The 21,047-nt window shown below is 34.0% G+C and overlaps 2 protein-coding genes across 2 annotated transcripts in view; one reads left to right on the top strand and one right to left on the bottom strand.

The window, feature by feature from the left end:
- The window catches only part of LOC143916882 (uncharacterized), a 357,016-nt gene that overhangs the window by 111,351 nt on the left and 224,618 nt on the right, over window positions 1-21,047 (top strand). The gene's annotated exons all lie outside the window — the stretch shown is intronic.
- The window catches only part of LOC143916562 (tetraspanin-1-like), a 203,273-nt gene that overhangs the window by 40,853 nt on the left and 141,373 nt on the right, over window positions 1-21,047 (bottom strand). The window contains exon 4 of the mRNA XM_077437706.1: window positions 16,136-16,227. The gene's annotated coding sequence lies outside the window, so the exon portion shown is untranslated. The remainder of the gene's footprint in view (window positions 1-16,135; window positions 16,228-21,047) is intronic.

The raw sequence follows: 21,047 nt of genomic DNA, 5'->3' as shown, positions 1-21,047 counted from the left end.
AACCACTAGAAACACATTTAAACTTATTAAATTACAATTTTACGGTCTTTACATATCACTTCAGAGTGTTTATAATGAATCCATATAAACGCATGGTGGATTGATGATATCTTAATTAAAATTTGAATTCTAACAGATAGCGAAGGTCGAGGGGGGGGGGGGGGTTGTTATGGGGGTAGGGTTAAAAGGTTTTTCTCTCCCACGCTTGACCAAGTGTTTCATGGCACGGCATCGGCTCATTTGTTCGAGCTATTTTCGGTCGTATCGGGGGGGGGGTTAAAACACGTATCGGTTGGGTGGGAAGGGGTCAGAAATAAACCGTGACATGTCAAAGTCCCATCAAAGCACGGTCCGTGTGTACAAATCGCACTGATAACGACCGTTCGATGCGATCGATTCCATTACGCGATTAATCCAACGTTAACCCTCTCGACGCTCATTATATCTAATATATATACATAATTTCGAAAGAGACTTTGTTAGTATTTTGAGTGGGATTTGGTTGGGAACTTCGAAAACAAGTCAAAATTTCCATGATGACATGGGGACGGTGGACGGGGGCGCCGGATTCTGGTATAATATATAATACATCTAATATATCTAATATAGCCAGCAGCATAGCTCGGTCGTTAAAGCTTCTGCTTAGCGTCGAGAGGTGCCGGGCTCGATCCCATGAGTTGACCTCGATTGAAATGATTTTTTCTGAGTATATCTGTAGTGCTGCTGGATAGATCTGGATATTTGTGACTCCAGGTCGATCGTTTCCTATCAGAGTTTGCCAATTTTCTCTGATTTCATTGTTGAAACGGTTCCCAGTAAAATTGGCTAAATATCCTTCCTACCTACTATGTCACCACTATTTGAGATTGGTTTATGTACAATAAAATTTATGTACAATTCATAGATGTCTCGTTAATATGCGAGTTTTTCAGTGTCTCGTAATTTAGCTACTTGTATAATAAAAAAAAAAGCTGCAATGTTTGTAATTGGCCAGGAATGCGCATTGGGGTTACTTGTAAGGCCTTCCTGGTATATATGTAAAAAATAAATAAATAAATAACACCAAAGCCATATGAATAGTGGAAATGGTTCAAAATTAGTTTATAAAATTTGATAAATGAACCAAATAATAAATAGCTTGTAAAAAGGAAATTTTGCAGTGAAAAAGTATGTACCTACATATATATCAAAATTGTAGATTTGCAAACAAATATTTATTTCTGTACATACATATATTAAATATTCAGAATGTTTTTGTGCTTTTATATATGTAGGTATATTATCTACGAATATATATGTATTATCCAAATACAAGTGCACTCAAGCTTTAGGTGATTTTTCAAGTCGACTTTTATTTGATTGTTGGTTTGTATGTATGAGGAAGTTTCCAGTATGCGGAGAGAATTTATAGGCAGTAGACACTGCCGGGCCGGAAAATCCCGGAAAAACACCTGCATTTTCTCATCCGGCATATCCTGCAACGACATTATTTATACACGAGATTCGCGTTCGAGGGACTTGCTAGTCGAGCTCTCGGTAAATTTTATCCTCTCCTCGCTTTATTTATTTTCAATATGTATGTATGAACGGATTCTCTTCTACGTATTTCAAAATTTATACGTAATATATACTCTTAAGTATATATGATCTTATCCACATATACAATATATGCACATATGTGAGTAAAGTAGTGGCATAAACTCAAACTTACATATATAATTATATACAACGACGAACATGTGTAATATATTCGTCGTTGCGCGCGATTTGTGTCCCAGTTTTGACGCAACCTTACGCTAAAAATTAAAATATGTCATGCATAATTCACAGCACATAAGTCACACCGTAGCTCAGTGGTTTAGCGATTATTTACGTCATGGGTTATAGACTAGTGGTTGGCATATAATGCTTTGAACAAAGTGGTCGCGGGTTCAAATCCCACTGGTTTCTGCTGGCCAGACCTTGGATTTGTGACAGGTCGATCTTTTCTTATCAGAGTTTACCAACTTATCTGATATTTATTAAAATAGCTCAAATTAAGATATAAAAACTATTATTCTGAATAAAAATACCAATAATTTTATTTTACTACGGCCATCTATGTATAAAACTAAAGAATACATTGACGTCATCCAGATTTCAAATTTGCAAACTTCAAACGCGTCTTAAACGATATTTTATCTCTATCGCAATGGCGGAGGATCCATTTACTTATATTGACGACCAAAATGAGCAATATAGCAAAGTATGAAAACGATCGGATAAGAGGCAAATTTTTTCCTGAATTGTAATCGTAAGTGAAACGTTAAGGAGGTTTGTAAAAATTGGCCCATTTTCTCGCAAATCTTGAGTTTTCAGGTATGTATATAGCATATACATAATGCTTTGACTAGCATATATGTATGTATATAATGCTTTGAACAAAGTGGTCAAGGATTCAAATCCCACTGGTTTCTGCTGGCCAGAACTTGAATTTGTGACTCCAGGTCGATTTTTTCCTATCAATTTGCAAATTTATCAGATTTTCATTGAAACGGTTCCAAGAAATTGGCAACATTATCCATTTTCTCGCATATCTCGAATTTTCAGCAATCTCAAATTTCGTTGAATTGTATAAAATGCTGCAAATTTACAAAATTTCACAATAAATGTCTCTGTGGATATGTATTTACTTTGTGTTACACTCATAATACTTTTATCAAATGTACAATGTTTCTAGTCACATTGGAGTTACCTGTTAGGTCTTCCTGGTATAAAATAAAAATACATATGTACTACATACCTACATGTAAATGTATATATAAAAGCCTCGTGAGAGAAAAATGATGTGAGTATAGCTTAATAGATTTTCCGATAATTTCACTGAAAGTTGGACGCCATTATTTTTAATTTCAAAATTTAATAAAAAGAGAATCGCTTCCTGTGATTCGAATTTTATCCATAGATGTCTCTATGACACTGTATAAATAAAATTGTTTATCGATGTTTGTAATTAGTTTATCTATTAGGCCTACCTGGTATATCGTAGATGTATACAAAATAAAATATAATATGAAAAAAACATACATAAATACAAATGTACATAAACATACGTGTTTTGTTTCAACGTCAACGTGCTAGAGTTACTCGTAATAAGGAAATGACTAATCCACATGGGTGTAAACGCCCCTTTAACGACCAGTACAAAGCCCTTAAGTCCCAAAGGCCCACACTGGAGACCCAGGTCGTAGTTTTATGTTCACTGGATATCGTATTGTGTGCGTGTACATATGTACATACATGTAAGTACATACGTATGTGTGTCGAGGTCCTAAAATAACGCGCACTTTTCATTTTGCTATCCGTTTTGCGAACTTCATTAAAATTTAATTTCCCTCTGTTTTCCTATAAGCGTTTCCAGAGTAATACAATAATATAACAGCACATTTATCATTATTATGAGAATGTGAACACCTTTTTGTTTTAATTTTCGATGTTATTTTACTATACGTACAAAGAGATATTAGGGCGTGTTTCCGCTTATTTCATTTCAATTATGTGTAATATTTTTTATTTTATAATCGCTACCCAATTTATTTATAACTAGCTGAACCCGGCATATGTTGCAATGCCACAATAACGCATGCAATTCCCATTCCCGTTCCCATTCCCGTTCTCCTTCCCGTTCTCGTTCCCGTTTGTCGGACATCTATGGATTTAGATTTTGTAGATAATTTTTACAAATTATACACACGATAAATACAGAAGATTTGTGACAACAGGAAAGATGATTTTTTGCCAATTTTGAGGAACCGTTTCAACAATGATCCGATAAAATTGGCAAACTCTGATAAGAAATGATCAATTTGGAGTCACAAATACCCCCAAATCTAACCAGCAGTATGGCGGATCGAACCCACTGATCACTTGGTGCTAAACTTACATGCTACCATTTAGCTATACTGCTGATTTAAAATTTATCTTATGCATGAAAATTCAACGTTAACACCGCCAACACGTGAAACACGTGTTACGCATATAACAAAGCGGGTTAAATGGATCGAGCGGAATCGGGACCGATTGTTCGAACTCACTTCAGTCATACACAGTAATTATTATGAGCGTGTAAATATTTCATAAACTGCTTCGGGAATACATCAACGCAAACATAAACAACACAACAACAACAACAACAAGAACAACATCAACAAAAGGTTTCATACACCTCGTGCTCGACAGTCGTTAACTTGATTGATTGTTGTAAAGTTAGTTTTCACGTGAACGCAGAATGGCGAACGTGATTCGACGTTTTCACCATTGTCCGATATGCGGAAACGGGTTGAGAAAATTCACCAGAAAGGTTCAATTATTGAAATTAAAATGATTAATACATTTGGGATTATACCCGATTGAATTATTTAACGCACCTTGCACCTTAAAAGATTTTTTAAACTTCTACTATGATTTTTTTACTAGCCTCTTCTTACTTTCACTTCGTTTTCAAACTTTGCCATTTTGCTCGGTTTGGTCATAAATATATGTGGAAATGACGTCCTCCATTACGATGGTGAAAAATAATCGTAATAGACACGTTTGAAAATACTCCGTCATATTTCTCTATGACGTCTATCGTTCACATTGTTCATTTACATTGATCGTTACTAGCATCTTATTACTTTATATCCCTTTTCGCCACCATCTCGCTTTGTTAGAATTTTAATTGTTTAAATGCCTATAACTTTTTCTTTTTTCACTCTATATTTTATAAAATTTGCTTTATAGGTTGTCATTATGTCTAATATACATATGTATATAAATTTTTAGATTTATCTCTCATATATATTGTGATTCGCGTATATAACCTCGCGTCGTATATAACCTCTAAAGGTCTGTTCATACTTTACAGCACTGCACGGCTTCAGCACTGCACGACTCCGTTTCAAATATGTCATTTTATTACATTTCTATTCATATCTATCTACACGTCGCGGTCACGTCATGTTTACAGCACTTTGGCCGAGTGCAAGGCAAAATCGGCTTACTTATACATTACAGGCCATGCCGATACGGTGCAATATTGCTTACGTCGTATTTTCGAGTACTTATAATATGAATGCATACACGTGCATTCGTAGCTACGCGTCAGAATACAAGTCAGCAAAAATGTTTCGGCGTTTATCGAACGAACAATTATGTATAATATTTTTATGTATAACGTTGTATAACGTTGTTGTTGGAAGAAGAAGCTTAAGAAGGCAATAAAAAAGCACGGAGGCGTTTTGATGGGCATCCCATGTTAAAAAATAGAAAAACCGGAGGAGAGTTTTTGACACTGTATAAGGAGCTTGTGGATGATGGACAATTTTTTAAAAATATTTTCGTATGAATCGATACCAATTTGAAACAATTCTGGATAAAATAAAAACACAAATCACCAAAAAATCTACAAAATTTAAGGAAGCATTGTCAAAAAGTCATTGTCAGCGCCAAAACCATGTCGAAAGATTGAACAGCTGTCAACTGTCACTATCGATAATTGGTCCAAAACACCAAAGCGGCAGACTCATGGCACGTAATTCGCGTGTATATCTCCACGATGGCCAAAAAGACGGATACGATACGTTGACGGATGTTGCTCTAAAGTATGAACAGGAAATGTCGGGTGCTGCTGTAATACTGCCGTGGCGTAAACGTGACGGTTGAAATGAATATACCCATACAAAATGTACCAAAGAATACTTTTCGTACGGCCGGATACCTGCTGAAGTCGGTACGTGCCGACTAGGTATGAATAGACCTTAAATGTTGTGTTATTTATTTATTTATTTTTTACATGTATATATATATGAGGCCTTACAAGTAAACCCCAATGCGCCTTTCTGGCCAATTACAAACTATGCAGCATTTTTATTACACTTTTATTAAGTCGTTGAATTACGAGACACTGAAAACTCGCAAATTAACGAGACATCTATGAATTGTACATATATTTTATTGAACATCGTGACATTTGATTGAACATTTTATTGAACAAAATAGTGGTGACATAGTAGGTAGGAAGGTTTTTTTAGTCAATTTTAATCCGGAACCGGTTCAACAATGAAATTAGAAAAATTGGCAAACTCCAATAGGAAACGATCGACCTGGAGTCACAAATATCTAAGTCTGACCAGCAGCACTACAGATATACTCAGAAAAAATCTTTTCAATCGAGGTCAACTCATGGAATCGAACCCTGCGCCTCTCGGTGATAGGCAGAAGCTTAACGACCGAGCTATGCTGCTGGCTGTCATGGCATTTGGCATTTGACGTCTTTTCAAATGTAGGTCAGTTAAGTTGTAAATAACTACTGTGTGGTCCGATTGATAAATGTGACTAAAACTATTTCAAATACATCTTACATATCGCACCGGTGTGTATAGTTTCGTTAAGTTTCTTCAGAGTGAAACTGATATATCTGACGTCTGAAGTCTAACCTGTGGTCATTCATAATATTGATTATCTTTAACCAAACTTCAAAGATTTTTCTTAACCTTTATATTAATGTTGTGTTTTTTTTAGTTATAATTATTTTCGTATACCTAGGCGGTATGCATGCGTTTTATGTACGCATATTAAGGATGAGGAAGAAGAGGAATAAGGGGAAGAAGGCTGTGTCACATCTGTATAACGTATTACATATATGCACGTGTGATACATAAGGTTAATGCTTGACACGTTCATTGCATCGTATGGGGTGTGTGCGGCCTCGCTTACCCTGCATGCATGACCCAGTTCTTAGCAACGCAAATATGTACTCGTTTAATAAAGGGTTCGGATTTGTTCAAGTATATTTACATCAAATAAAATATTAAAACGTGAATTAAAATTTAATATATTCGCGCAGTGGCGTGCTCGACCCCATCGGATGAATAATGCATAGTATTATACAGATGTATACATATACTTTTCGACTTAATTATAAATGTCGTGACACTCCCTTGTGTTGCCAATTTATTTTTAATTCTCATTTAATCTTTATACGGGTCAACTATTGTTTGTATTTATTTTCAATATGTACACGTATATGTACACATATTAATTAGTGAGGTTATATACATGTTTAGGAGTGACTTCATATTTATTTTAAACATATCTATTTTAGATATACATATACATATGCTGTAGGGCTACCAAAATGTTTGCATTTGTTTTGCGCAATGCTCACTACTTCCAAAATCCAAGTTTAATGGTGTTGATTTATTGTTCGCTTGTTCGGAGCATGTTAGCGTTTGGGTTTGTAATTTTAAGTCGCACTGAAATTAAATTTTCTCTCTTGATAGAAAGAGTTTAAAAAAAATTCTATTTATTTCCCACTGCCTTTTTACAGGGTGTTCAAGTCTTTGACTTACTTTGATTATTGCCATGTCTAAATAGTTCTTTGGAGTATTAAAGGGAAGTATTGACAAACCTTTGATTTTATCGGAATTTAAATTTTGGGCGCCTGAATGCGGTAGAGCTTTGCGTCATCGTTTACTTTTACAAACTATTGCTGCGATAACATCTGCTTTCAATAACTCGTCTCTTGTAAAGGCTATCCGGTTCCTTGATGTGATAGATGCACATGTGGACCTGTTTGATTGTCATGATATTGAACTGGTCAGTTTCATGAGATTCAACACGAGTCTAGTTGAATGAAATGAATGATTGCCAATTTGTAATTTTTCTTTATTTTTGTAAAACTGGTATGACACATATTAGGTTAAATTAGTCATTATTTTGTTATTATTATTATCTATCCATTTATATAATGTATTTACTTTAATAATAAAACAAATATAAATATATAAATAAATAATAAGGGGGGATTATTTTACACGGTATAAAACATCAAGGATTTTTTACACGATATAAAACATTAAGGATTTAAATACGGTTTCTATTTTACCGATTGGTTGCTACATCGTGTAATCATTGCAAACTCGGGAAATGTTTTACAAACCCCCTCCCCGTCCCTGTTTTGACTCGAAACATCGCTTTGTTATTTTATGAAACGATTTTTATCATTTTCTTTTTTATTTTCTTACGGAATCGATTTATGATAATCTTATATATTTACTTTGAATATATGTATGTATGTATATAACCTTCGTTCGTTGGGTCGTAGACGACCGTTCGATTTTTTTTCGATTCAAAGGCGCCGATTCGATTTTTTTCGATTCAAAGGATTCAAAGCGGTTTATATTACAAATACCGAGCGAAGCCGGGTAAACCACTAGTCAGAAATAAACTTAGGTCAAATTAATTTATTTAAATATGGCAATTTCCCGCTTTTATTTCGTGGTTTTTTTTTTATACACGATTGACATATCCAAATCACTATTTTTATTTTTCTATCTGTATGTCGTCACCACTACTAAAGATAGTGACAAGTTCCAGATAGACATACAGACAGAGATGCATATAAAATAAAATACATATATGTATATTATATGCTAACCAGCAGAATAGACTAGTAGTTAGCATATAATGCTTTAAACAAAGTGGTCATGGGCTCAAATCCCACTAGTTTCTGCTGGCCAGACCTTGAATTTGTGACTCCAAGTCGATCAGTTTGCCAATTTATCAGATTTTCATTGAAACGGTTCCAAGAAATTGGCAACCTTATCCATTTTCTCGCATATCTCGAATTTTCAGCAATCTCAAATTTCGTTGAATTGTATAAAATGCTGCAAATTTACAAAATTTCACAATAAATGTCTCTGTGGATATGTATTTACTTTGTGTTACACTCATAATACTTTTATCAAATGTACAATGTGTCTAGTCACATTGGGGTTACCTGTTAGGCCTTCTTGGTATAAATTCAAAATACATATGTACTACATACCTACATGTAAATGTACGTATAAAAGCCTTGTGCGAGAAAAATTAAGTGAGTATAGCTTAATAGACTTTCCGATAATTTCACTGAAAGTTGGACGCCATTATTTTTAATTTAAAAATTTAATACAACTTTTCGATAACTTTTTTTCTAATGAAAAATAAGGAAAAAAAATATCGAAGAGAAAAAAGTAGAGTCCGAGCGCTTGAACATAATTTCAATACGTTTTAAGACTGTGACAGGTCTAAAGCGAAAAAAAAAAGAAGTTCTCGACTGCGTTAAATTTAACTGTTATGCTAATGCATCCGATACACACTATATATTTATGAGATACCGCACCGAATTATTTATTTCTCGTTGAATATTATTACAACGATCGAAATGACACCAACAAAAATTCTCAGATGTGGAATAAAATTAGCATATACTCAATTGATGAGGATTCATTAAACTGATTTTTCGCTTATAAGCGAAACCTATTATTTATTTACATATAAGCCACAGTGAAATTACAGAAAAGTCTAACGCGTCACTGTGACCAGAAATATAAGCATAATACAACTACTATATAAAAGTAAATTAGCGAGACATCTATGTTATAGATAATAATTTTTTTAAATCATATTCAAATAGTGGTGACATAGTGGGTAGGATGGTTTTTTCCAATTTTATAGAGGAACCGCTTCGACAGTGAAATCAGATAAATTTGTAACTCTGGTAGGAAACGGTCGACTTGGAGCACACTTATCCAAGTCTGACCAATAGCATTAAATATTATACTTAGAATAAATTCTTTTCAATCGCGGTCAGCTCAAGGGATCGAACTCGGTGACCTCTCGGTGCTTAGCATCAACGCAGCCACCGAGCTACGCTGCTTTATTATATGCTCCTGCTCCTGATATTGAGCGCCGAGCGACGCCAGGCTGAGCGACGGTTGACGTCTGCGTCAGACGCGCTGCACGGGAGCGTACACATATACACTAATACGTGCGCGGATGAACGGTTGGATCGACGAGCGTGTAATGCGCGCACTCATTTTTTTCTATTAATACGTGCACGCGCGCGCCTATAAATTACCTTACGTTATATTTACATATAACTTTATTTTAATTCGTGTATCAATTATTTTCTGAAATCAAATTTGAAAACGTATTTGACCGGGATTTGAACCCGCTGCCTACTGTTAAAAATACTGTAATAAAATATACAATAAAATATGCAATAATAAATCTACAGTTGATAACACTAGCCTATAGTACACGCGCCACAGTTAGCGAGACACTGTCGTAATATAAGATAAGTAGTAATTAGGATGCGATTGCGAACGTGTACGAGAGGCACGCTGTTTCCGTTCCGTTTGTTACAAAAGGAATTACGAAGGACGAGGCGTTCGCAAGCCTCCCGCTCGATGTTAAATATTTTTCAAGGACACACCCAAAGCCTCCTGGCGACAGAATGGAAAACGTCTACGCGTCTCGCTTTCCCGCCCCAGCGTCCGAGCGAGACGGAAACGGAAGTTATGGGTCGGGAAATTCGACGCGTGAAAATTAATGACGACAAGAGCATTACTCCGATCAAAAGCTTTCCGGTCATCAACCGATCGCCAGTTTTCATTCTGGCCTTACATGAGGAAATTACCTTTTATGTCAATTCGTATACTACATATGGACGTATGTATAGAGTTCTATAAATATTTGCACCTTTCATTACAATTGTCATCGTTATGTAAAATATAAAAACCACATCAAAGTGCATTGGTCAAACGAATTTTACCAGTAAATATACATACATAGTTGTCGAGGATCAATTCTGGACAATATCAAAAAAATAATAAGAGCGCTAAATTGACCTGTTTTTGAATTTTTTTTTATCCAAGCGTTTCTCTTTCTACGTTTTCTCGTTATTCGAATTAACGAATTTAATAAGTTCCACACATGCATGCATACATATTAAATAATTTTAAATAAATTTATTTGTATTTAAGTTGGTGTGTTTATTAATTAAACTGTTCGACAAATGACGACGTAACCGATGCGTACAATGCAGCGCACAAAACACACATCCGTGCTCTAATAATACGAATTTTTTGCTCGCAATTTCACCGATTTAAAATTCAGCATACATCCAATTAACCGTTTTAAACGAAAACAAAAATAGTGTTGCCAGAACACTATCCTAATAAACATGTTTCAATACAAAATACTCAATATAATATAGTATTAACAGTGGGAAAAAATCCCAAGTGAAAATACGTAATTTTGACTTTTGATTTGAACTGGACGACTACTTAGAGAGATTTGAAAGCTGAAAAGTACTACAAATGAAAGATAAAATACCCGACTATAGATTCCAATATTCATTTTGAACAGCAAATTAAAAATTTTTGAGAAATCGACCGAACAATACTAAGATATAGAAAAATCGCGCGATTTAAAAAACACATATAACTCCGAATCTCGAGCCAATCAACACTTTTTATTACCAGATTCGTGTTCACTGGGCATAGATCTATAAGAAAAGTCATATCTCGTCTCTGAACCATTTTTCGTGTCGAACAGTGTTATCGCTTTTAAATCCGAATCTGACCGTTCCGCAAGGAGTTAATTGGACTAAATTATTTAACAATGTCAAAAATAGAAAATAAATTATTTATCATTGCACTTAATTTTATAAGTAAAATGTTTTATAAAATTAGATTTAGGGGAATAAGAGAAAAAAATTAGAGAATTTATTCAACTATTTTTAAACCGTTTTTCGATATTTTATTATACATACTAATTTTTTTATCAGATGATTGAAAAGTTCATTTTATTCAAAGAATTTATGGTCCAGTAGCTAAGATATAGAAAAATCGCGCGATTTAAAAAACACATATAACTCCGAATCTCGAGCCAATCAACACTTTTTATTACCAGATTCGTGTTCACTGGGCATAGATCTATAAGAAAAGTCATATCTCGTCTCTGAACCATTTTTCGTGTCGAACAGTGTTATTATAATAAGAAATAATTAATAAAGCAGCGTGGCTCGGTGGCTGCGTTGATACTAAGCACCGAGTTCGATCCCGTGAACTGACCGCGATTAAAAATAATTTATTCTAAGTATAATCTTTAATGCTGCTGGTCAGACTTGGATATGTTATTTTTATTTATTTTTTATTACATCAATTAATCATTCAAACTCGCCCAACAGATTGCTTCATAGTGACGAGTGTGCCAAATAGATTAAGACTCAAAAAATTATATACATTTTTTTATACATAATTATTACATAAATCAAAAGCATACATGACATTTATGGCCAGAGATTGTAAATATTATACGACCAATAAACATCGTATATAGGTACAATACGTTCAATAAACATCGAGTATATATGTACATTAGTGCTATAGCATTATTCTATCAGCATTATAAGTACTACATTATTTTTTATTGAAATTGTCTCTATACATAAAATAGGGGAAAAAATATTTGCGGCGCATGGTTAAAAATGTATATAAATTCCTTTCAGTTCTTTTGGTCTGTGTTTAGCAACAGAGTGTCCTATTGATTAAATCTAATGCGATGAGCAATTCTGGGAATCGGACGGTGTAAACAGAGCCATTAGAGTTACCTAGGAAGCGTTTAATCAGATAGGTGGGTTTGGCTCATTTGGAGAATTAGCTCGGCGAGATTGAAGTGTGCCACGACGTAATGGAAGGATCGTTACATATACATGTACATACAGGTAGAGTGTGAGAGAAGTTTAGCTAATTTGAACTTTAAGTATGTCTAAAACACAATTCCCGATTTCAAAGACCCGAACATGTATAAATACACCTTTCAAAAACAAAAAAAATGTTTTTAATATAAATCAGGAAGGCCTAACAGGTAACCCCAATGGGCCTTCCTGTCCATAAACATTGTTCATTTGATGCAAGTATTATTAGTATTGCAAAGTAAATACATATCAATTAACATCCATTGAGACATCTATGGTCAAATTTGTAAATTTGCAGCATTTTATACGATTCGAGATTGCTGAAAACCTGAAATTTGCGAGAAAATGGGTAAGGTTGCTAATTTTTTGCTAATAAACTGTTTTAATGAAAATCACATGAAAATAACATGGCAAACTTTGATAGGAAACGATCTACCTGGAGTCAAAAATCTAAGGTCTGGCTAGCAGAAACCAGTGGGATTTGAATCCTTGACCACTTTGTTCAAAGCATTATATATTATACATACATATATGCTAGTCAAAGCATTATGTATATGCTGTATATTATTCTATTTTCACTTCATAATGCTATATGTGATATGCTCTAATAAATGGCAATAAATCGCAACTAAAATTATTACTGATTGTTTTTACAGACGTCAAAATGATGGTGTTCAATTTTCACCAGTACACGAATTCGTGCACTAGGCCTCTAGTATATGTAAAAAGATGTATAAATAATTGATCAAATCTACAATATATATTTATATAGTATTTTTTAAATAAAATGAAGTCTACTTTTATCATGCGTGGCTCATATAGTCGGTTTTTGTTTTTTGATACATTTTTTTCATGTGGAAAAGTTCAATATGAACCGGTTAACCCTTTGGAATCCAACACGTAATTCGATATTAGGCTCATTCGAATGCGTTATCGAGGTCGAAAGGCGTGGTTTTGTCTTACGCGGGGCGGGAAATTCGACCTTGCGAAAAGTATTCAAGGATTTTCCGGAATATTGCATTGCTCGGGGAAAATTTCACAACGTATGGAAAGTTATAAGATTTTATTAAAGCGTACAAGTCTTTATTTATTCGTGAACGCACACACACACACACGCACATTTTGCACACGTATACGGAGTGCTTAATGAAAATTCACGATTTTCCGACGGCCATTTTCCGAGCACGTCGTGCGTGAACGTATCATAGTCGTACCTATATAAGTTAGCGAATTAGAATTTCTAATGTTATCAGAATTGAATTATATGTACATATACATACATATATATATATATATATATATATATATATATATATATATATATATATATATATATATATATATATATATATATATATATATATATATATATATATATATATATATATATATATATATATATATATATATATATATATATATATATATATATATATATATATATATATATATATACGTATGTATGTATATACTGAATTTCAAATATGCTGTCGAAAAGTATTTAATTTCGAATACATTGTTTGGAGTTTAGTTTGGGCTCAAACTGTAACGAGCGAGAAGTATTTCATTTGAATACATTTTTCGTTGTTTCTCAAACTGTAACGAACGAGATATTCTTAATATAATCACATAATATACATATTGCCACGTGATGGCCATAGTGATGACTTGGAGTTAATCTGTAATATCACTATGGCAAAATTGTAAATAAATAAATAAATTTGTATATATAACAAGAATATATTTATTTTGTGGTCATTTTCGATAATAACTTTAATTTAATATAAATTTAATACTCGAATAAGTAATGGCTCGAGTATTAAATTTATATTAAAATGGATTATTTATCATATGGTTTATATTTATTACAAGCAAAATTACTAAGTGGCTAGCGTAGAATGCTTTCAAATGCGGGGTTTTGGATTCAATCCCTGGCCCAGTGTTGCTGGCCAGACTTTGGATATATGTATGTATGTATGTGACTCTAGGTCGATTGTCAAAATTTACCAATTAATCTGATTTCATTTTTGAAATGATTCGTCATCAAATTGCACAAAAACCATTCTACCCACTATGTCATCACTATTTGAATATGATTTCAATATTTATACCGTTTCATTTTTGAAACGGTTCCAAACATTAAGGAAATTTATCCAACAGCTTGGACTAGTGGTTGGCATATTATGCTTTCGAGCAGAGTGGCCACGTTTTGATTCCCACTAGTAACTGTTAGCCAAACCTTGGTTTGTGACTCCAGTTCGATCGTTTCCTTTCAGAGTTTGTCAATTTTTCTGATTTTCATTGAAACGGTTCCTGTAAATTCGCATTTCCTCTCTAATCTCTCTTGAAAATCTCAAGCTATTCAGAGTCTTGAAATTAGCCAATTACTATAGTAAAATGCTGCGAAAGTTTCTCCATAGATGTCACTTTGGATGATACTCGTATGAATTCGCATTGTTTTAAATGCTTGTATTAATTGTATTGCATCTGAATTAGTACACTCGTCGCTTTCGAGCGATCTCTAAAGTACATGTTCGATTGAAATAAAATAAAATTAAATTTCATATATTCTTCTAACATTTTGCTAACTTTACAACTGTTGTTTCATAAGTCATGAAAACATATGTATATATTTTTTTAAATTTCACATTACCATAAGATTTACATATACTGTACGTATGTATCAATCATATACTTGTAGAATACCACCACTTACAATCTTGTTTATCGAAATGTAAAAATACATATAATATAATAGAATAGCATCGAAAACTGTTATTGAAGGATATCTATATCGTGTTTACGATACTGTCGAGTTGTATACTACACCGAGTATCAAAACAATCACCCTTCTATCTATTATTATATCATACATATACAGAACGTCTCTACTAATGCGTAGAAATACGATATGCCTCATATACAACACACTATTGATACACTACTATTATATTGTAGTATATACGACTCGAGATAACGATACAAACGATAAATTTCAGCAGTTGAAAACCGGAAAAAGGGTAGTGGATGTGAAAATTTTGCATAAGAAATTAATGAAAACTTGGTAGTAAGTGAAAAAAGCAATGGCTTGATTATAAAAAATAATTAATCGGCGTGTCTGAAATTTAATTTAATTAATTGACGACGCTGGGAAAAAAATTTGCCGAGATTTGCACAGCCCTGTTTGTTTATCGCTCGTTAGAAATGTAATATTAAAAATTGCGTGCGATATAAATAAATGCGTACGGTGAATAAAAGAGTATTATCCGCGGAAAAACTATGGTATATCAAGAAGTGACCCGTGAAAACTTTTTATCGCGGTCGGAAAATTGAGCGAATCGTGGCAATTTTTTGCACGGAAGCTTTTGCTCGTAAATTCTCAAATTATATTCAATATTATACGTGTCATCATTGCCAATAGTGCGCCAAATAATATTCATCTCGAGCGGTTTGTTGTTAACAGCTTTATGATATGTGTGACCTAACCTTAATCATATTAAATATTTGTTTATATGTAAGCATTTTATGCCGTGCAAAGTTGAACCAATTCGTTTAGTATATTAAAGAGTTTCGAATTACACTAATACATACGTTTATATCATTAGCCAGCAGCGTGGCTCGGTGGTTGCGTTGATACTAAGCACCGAGAGGTCGCTGGGTTTGATCCCGAGAGCTGACCGCAACTGAAAAGAATTTATTGTGAATATAATCTTTAATGCTACTGGTCAAACTTGAATATATTATTTCTATTTATTTTTTATCAATTAATCATGCATTTTTTTAATACATAATTATTACATAAATCAAAACCATACATGAAATCTATGGTCAGATATGGCAAAAATCGTATACAATACGATCAATAAACATCGTATACAATACGTCAATAGTCACAGTGAAATTATATTTCAAGTGAAAATATATTTTCAGTGAAATCATAAATAGTTACATTTTCAGGGTTGGTTTTATTCATTTAAGATTAGATTGTTAGGGTTGGTATTATTTAAGTGTTAGGATAGGTAAGGTTAAGTAAAGGTTGGGCCTATTCATTAAAGATTGGGTTGTTAGGGCTAAATGTATAGAGTTAAACGTTGTAATAATTTTCACTGCTTGAATTGGTGAAAATATATTTTCACTTGAAATATGCTTTTACTGTAACATATACAATAAACATCCACAGAGATAACATATGGAGAGAAATCTGGCGAAACCTGAGATATAACACAATAACTCAAGATTTAGCGTGAGAAATGGAGAGGGAAAGCCAATTTTGCAGGAATCATTTCAATGAAAATCAGAAAAATTGGAAAACTCTGATAAGAAACAACCGACCTGGTTACAAACCAAGGTCTGGCCAACAGCAACCAGTGTGACTCGAACTCACATCCACACTGACCATATAACCATGATTCCATGGTTATATGACACAAGACATGATAACCATCATTCCATGCTGCTGTTTATACATATGTGACTCCAAGTCGAAAGTTTCCTATCAGAGTTTGTAAATTTATCTGATTTCATCGTCGAAGCAGTTCTTCCATCAAATTGGCAAAAACTATCCTACTATGTCACCACTATTTGAATATGATTTCAAAAATTTATTTTCTATAACATAGATGTCTCGCTAATTTTTTTATATATTTGTATTTTGCTTATATTTCTGACGCGTTTCACAATGACGCGTTAGAGTGTTCTTTTATGTCACTGTGGCTAATATATAAATAAATAAATATGTACAGTATGCAATCTAACCTCAATCATACTAATTACTATATATGATTATAAGCCCTGCGGAGCTGGACCCATTCACTTATAATTTATAGTTTCAAACTCAGACAATTTTCAACCTTAACTCAATCGTAATGACTATAAATAATATAATTTCACGCCACGAGGAGCCAGGAATTTCCTGTTCGTTTGTATAATACAAAGTTTTGAACCCGAGTAACTCCCAATCTAACCTAACCTAACCTTAATCACAACAACTACGTATGTATGTATATACTAATTCGTATTATAATCATCACTAACCCCAATTATATTCACCATAGACATACGATGCTATGCCAGTTCGTTAGTATTATTTATCATACAAATCTTTTAACTCAAGCAGTGCCTTTCAATCACACGGCATACTATATTATAACTTCACCTAGCCTCAATCATATTTACCATATACGATTTTATGCCATGAAGAGTTAGAATTGTTCGCTAGTAGATATTATATGTATATACAAAGAGCAGTGCTTTCGCTCACACCGCATACTAATACGTATTATACGAGATTGGTTCGTATAACGAATATAGCGAACAATACATCAAAGGATGGAGGCCTTAGAAATAAGCCTTAATATTATAATATACATACATACATATACGGCTAAATATTTTTTTGTCTCGTTTGACGGCTCGCCGAAAAGGAATGTCGAAAACGTATCGACAAACCGAAACGCACAAAGGGGTGAAATGACGTCAATAAAGACGCCCGCTTGCAGAATCTGAAAGTTCTCTGTGGAGGCGGAAAAAACATATATGGTTATGTCTTGGGGGAAAAAAATACGAAAAATAAAAACGATATCGTCATAGGTCCCGGCAGTAACGATGGCCTCTGGAGGGGCCTTCACGTCGAAGGCTTTGGCCGAACAAATATATCACCGGTGGTGAACGAGAGGCGTGATATAATAAAACCCGGTCGTAAAGTGGCCTTGTAGATAAAGCACATCTTCCAATAAAATTGCAAATTCTGTTCGAGCGAAAAATGAATGCAATTAATGGGCAAACGTGACTACTCTACGGCTACTCTGTGTGTCTAAAAACTATACATAGATATACAAATATTGATTGCAACATTCAACAAATCCGGGCTAACCGAATTTGCAAGTCAGGAAGGGGATGCCAATTGTTTAGGAACCGTCACATCAATTAACTAAGATAAATTGGCAAACTGTAACAACATACATATTGTTACAGTTTGTACATATTAGCCACATTAGCCAGCAGTATAGCTCGGTCGTTAGCTTCTGCCTAGCACCGAGTGGCGCCGGGTTCGATCCTATGAGCTGGTTAGACCTGGATATTTGTGACAAACAAACCATGGTCTGCCCAACAACGACTCTAGTGGGAATCGAACCCGTGACACTCTGCACGAAAGCATAAGATGCTAACCACTAGGCCAATCTGCTGGTTGTTCATATGTACATACATTCAATTTTTGATTTAAATAAATTATTAGCCAGCATCATAGCACGGTCGTTAAGCTTATGCCTAATACCGAGAGGCTCTGGGTTCGATCCCATGAGACATGGGGACGGTGGACGGGGGCGCCGGATTCTGGTATAATATATAATACATCTAATATATCTAATATGGCCAGCAGCATAGCTCGGTTGTTAAGCTTCTGCTTAGCGTCGAGAGGTGCCGGGCTCGATTCCATGAGTTGACCTCGATTGAAAAGAAATTTTCCGAGTATATCTGTAGTGCTGCTGGTCAGACTTGGATATTTGTGACTCCAGGTTGATCGTTTCCTATCAGAGTTTGCCAATTTTCTCTGATTTCATTGTTGGAACGGTTCCCGATTAAAATTGGCTAAAAATCTTTCTATCTACTGTCACCACTATTTGAGTATGATTAATGTACTATAAAATTTATGTACAATTCATAGATGTCTCGTTAACTTGCAAGTTTTCAGTGTCTCGTAATTCAACGACTTGTGTAATAAAAATGCTTTATTCGATTAAACATTGGCTAAAAACCTTCCTACCTACTATGTCACCACTATTTCAGTATGATTAATGTACAATTCATAAATGTCTCGCTAATTTCCGAGTTTTCAGTGTCTCGTAATTCAGCAACTTGTGTAATACAAATGCTGTATTGTTTGTAATTGGCCAGGAAGGCACATTGGGGTTTACCTGTAAGGTCTTCCTGGTATAAAATGTAATAAAATATTATTTTTTCACATACATAGATACATATATACCAGGAGGGCTTCACAGGTAGACCCCAATTAGGGTTTCTGAAAACCCGGGTTTTCAAAAACCGACGGATCCGGGTCCAATATTTTGAAAACCCGACGGATCCCGGTCGGACCCGGGTCCAAAATAAAAATCTTGATTTTAAATATAGATTTGTAGCGGTTCTACGACATGGTCGAGTTTCGGTCACCATCCTGCGAGCTGAGACCAATTCGGCCATGTTGCTCGCTACTTATCCTTCATCCTTCCCAACCGTCATAATAAACAGTCGTATGTACAACACTCCGTCGTTTCGTTCCACTCCCATAAATTCTTGAAAATCGTTGGTGAAATTGGTTTGATATGTACACTTTACATGTATGGGCGAAATTCTAAATTTAGCCAAATTTCATTACGCCGTATTGTTTTCAGTATTTGAAAAATCCGTTCCATTGTTCGCAGTTTTCTCAGGACTTATAAGTCGTAAAATCAAGTTCTCGAAAAAAATAAGGTCATACATGTACACGCAGAATCTATAAATAACACATACATATTTGGATATTTTCAATGTATCGACGACTGAAAATCATTTTGAATTTTTACGTTAATACTCGAAATTTTAAATACCCGGATCCGGTGGGTTTTGAAGATTAAATGAATTAAAAAAAATAAACTACTAAAACGGAGCTTTTTTCCAACGTATTTTCCAACTGGCTGTTTTCGTTATATACATGAATATATACATACATATGTACATATTTGCGTACGTAAAAACAACGCATATTTTGTTAAAAAATCATCAAATCTCTTTAAATACATAATACATATTTTATATCTATATATATCTGCTCTTACTAGCCTATAACCTAATATATAAATAATTATAAGGTTGGGGTAAGGTTTAAGCTGAGGCGGTTGTATAGGCTGTACAAATTCTGATCCTAAAATATTACACTTTAGAAACTCGTAAAGTCTCGAGAAAATGGTTAAAATGTTGTCTAGTATAATACGTACAAATATAGTATAAGTACAAATATACATATGTATATGTTGTCTAGTATAAGTACAAATATACATATGTATGTCCATTGTACCTAGTTGTAGTGGCTCAACCCCCCTCTTAGAAATTATAAACGTGTATATTTCATTAGGCTAATGGGCCAAATTGACTAATGGCACATTAGGCCACGCAAACTTTCGCACACACTGAAAGACATTTTCTGAATAATATCAAATGTCACGTGTCGATTTTTTCTATTTATATCTACATACATACATAATATGGATGTAGGTCGTTGCTACTACATATGTGTCAACTTATCGGAAATAATCATTGTTTTGTCGGTCACGGATTATTTTTTTATTACAATTTATCAGTAATAATGCTATATGATAAGATAAAATTGCATATTTAATTTTCAATGTCGCATGTAATTCAAGTTTGCATTTTTTAAATACCACTATCTTATCTTATTTTTATAATTTATTTATTTAAAGTTTGGACCATTTTAGGATAACATGAATTCCTAATGTGCCACAATGGTAAA

Source organism: Arctopsyche grandis, chromosome 9 (genome assembly GCF_051622035.1).
Source record: "Arctopsyche grandis isolate Sample6627 chromosome 9, ASM5162203v2, whole genome shotgun sequence".
In the NCBI taxonomy this organism is placed as follows: Eukaryota; Metazoa; Arthropoda; class Insecta; order Trichoptera; family Hydropsychidae; genus Arctopsyche; species Arctopsyche grandis.
This window is presented reverse-complemented; position numbering and strand designations above follow the sequence as displayed.